The 2,708-nt window shown below is 45.5% G+C and overlaps 1 long non-coding RNA gene across 1 annotated transcript; it reads left to right on the forward strand.

Moving 5' to 3' along the window:
* Positions 1-639: 639 nt before the first annotated feature.
* Positions 640-942, forward strand: LOC138649449 (uncharacterized). Its single transcript, XR_011315318.1, has 3 exons — positions 640-693; positions 781-843; positions 919-942. It is a non-coding gene; the product is annotated as an uncharacterized lncRNA (long non-coding RNA).
* The last annotated feature ends 1,766 nt before the right edge of the window (positions 943-2,708 follow it).

The raw sequence follows: 2,708 nt of genomic DNA on the forward strand, positions 1-2,708 counted from the left end.
CATCCGGTCACAGAGCCTTCCACATCGTGGTGAGTGTTGTTAACATAGGTTAGCATAGTATATGGCCACGACCGTTTTTAGTGTTTCTGCTGCCCTCGTACACACACCAGGCTCGGCTCCGCACGCCTCGTGCACACACCCGGCTCTGCTCCGCACGCCTCGTGCACACACCCGGCTCGGCTCCGCACGCCTCGTACACACACCAGGCTCGGCTCCGTACGCCTCGTACACACACCAGGCTCGGCTCCGCACGCCTCGTACACACACCATGCTCGGCTCCGCACGCCTCGTGCACACACCCGGCTATGCTCCGCACGCCTCGTACACACACCAGGCTCGGCTCCGCACGCCTCGTACACACACCAGGCTCGGCTCCGCACGCCTCGTGCACACACCCGGCTCTGCTCCGCACGCCTCGTGCACACACCAGGCTCGGCTACGCACGCCTCGTGCACAGTCCTGCATACAAATGAGGCCTTTGATCATATGACCAAAAATCCGGCCTTGTATATTGCGGCACATTTGTTACAACAGTAATTACAGTGCAGCACCTCAGGTATGTAATAATGTAATATTTTTATTTTTCTCCAGCACCAGCAGACCCGGAGCCCCAGCAGGAGTCAACTACAGGCTCGTCACCAACAACAGGCTCGCCAGCATCACTCCGTGACATGGGTGAAGTCATGCCCCCCGGTAATTATTGCACTAAAAAAAAAGGTCCATACAACTCGTAAAAGGATAAGACTGTCGTGTACTATGAAGTGTTGTATCTTTCCCTAGGCGGTGATGCCAGAGGATCCGGGTGGTCCCTTAGTTCTTCCTCACCCGATTTACCCGGAAACCGTAAGTGTTAAATAGCAAACACGTACATGATAGTTAGATGCATGTACAAACTAAGTTTTACCATTCCCTCCATAGAAATCCCAACATTAGAGGACCTCCAGGCATCACACAGGAGGATGATGATGACACAGGGGACACTGGCTGAGCAAGTCAAACAGCACGGAGTGATGCTGGATCGTTTTGCGGCTGCACAACAGCAGAGCGGCAGCCATTAATTTTTTTTTTGTTGATGGTTTTGTATTTTGTTTATTTTGTATTTTGTTATTAGGTTGTTGGTATGTTAATATTGTTTATAAAACAAAATAACAGTTTATCTCCCCTGATGTGTACGCTTTGTTAAAAACAACAAACATGTTTCATCACGCACACTCATTATATGTATGCATCTGTATACATGCACCCAGCCCATTACCCCGCCTACTAGACCTGCAAATGAGTATATGCTGAATTCAGTAAAGCAGGCTGCAAGTTTAGAATTATCAAAACAATTTTATTTATAACAATTTTTAACATAAAGTAACATTTAAATTTAACTCTTTAATATAAAATAACTTAAGTATACTACAATTACACTTATAACCTGAAATATTCAATGGAACTATAATTCTTCATAATGGTTTTCACCGTTCAAAAATCCTTGGCTGGGTGGAGATGATAACTGCCCAAGAAAAGAATGAGAAAACCTTGGATATTGTGGTGGAGGGGCAAGCGGCATGTTCAGGTGTGATCTAAATTGACGGTGTGATGGTGTGCCACGCATTTCCTGAGGCGTTTCATTCATTCGCTGCCATGAATGGTGTTGTGAGTTCTGTTTTTGGGCTCCCTCTGGTGGTTACTGATGGTACTGGGTGATTTGTGTTCTGCTGTCTCTGGTGTCCACCTGTTCTATTAGGATTTGGGAGTTTCCTATTTAACCGGGCTTTCTTGTCATTTCCCCGCCGGCTATCAAGGTTATCAGAGTGTTTTGTTACCTCAGCTTCTGGCTTCAGTAATCTTCAGGACAAGCTAAGTTTTTGATTTTCTTGTTTCACGTTTTGCTTTATTTTTGTCTTGTCCAGCTTGCATGTAATTGTTTCTTTGCTGCTGGTTGCTCTAGTGGGCTGTAATTGCTCCTCATGTTCCATGAGTTGGAACATGAGTTCAAGTAATTACAGGATGGTTTTTTGAAGGGTTTTTTGCTGACCGCGCAGTATACTTTTGTATCCTCTGCTATCTAGTTTTAGCGGGCCTCATTTTGCTAAATCTGTTTTCATACTGTGTATGTGCCTTCCTCTCATTTCACCGTCATTATATGTGGGGGGCTGCTATTCCTGTGGGGTATTTCTCTGGAGGCAAGAGAGGTCTGTGTTTCTTCTAATAGGGGAAGTTAGATCTTCGGCTGGTGCGAGACGTCTAGGATCAACGTAGGCACGTTCCCCGGCTATTGTTATTTGTGTGTTCAGGTTTAGGGTCGCGGTCAGCTCAGGTTCCATCACCCTAGAGCTCGTTGGTGCTTGTCCTTTTGTGATTCCCTGCCATTGGAATCATGACAGTATAGCCGGCCAAAAAATGTTTGGGCTGAAGTAGGAGGAAAAGTAGTCTGAGGAAGTTTTTTTTTTTTTTCTCTCCTCTGAGGTTGCTGCCTAGCCTTAATTGCAACCTGGCTGATTTTTTTTTCCTCCTCTTAATCCTTGAATGGCTCTGACCTTAGCTGTTTATCATGGACGTCCAGAGTTTAGCTTCCAGCTTGAATAATCTTGCTGCTAAGGTTCAAAATATACAAGATTTTGTTGTACATGCTCCTATGTCTGAACCTAGAATTCCTATTCCAGAGTTCTTTGCTGGAGATAGATCTGGTTTTCTGAATTTTAGGAACAATTGCAAGC

This window comes from Ranitomeya imitator, chromosome 9, assembly GCF_032444005.1.
Source record: "Ranitomeya imitator isolate aRanImi1 chromosome 9, aRanImi1.pri, whole genome shotgun sequence".
In the NCBI taxonomy this organism is placed as follows: domain Eukaryota; kingdom Metazoa; phylum Chordata; class Amphibia; order Anura; family Dendrobatidae; genus Ranitomeya; species Ranitomeya imitator.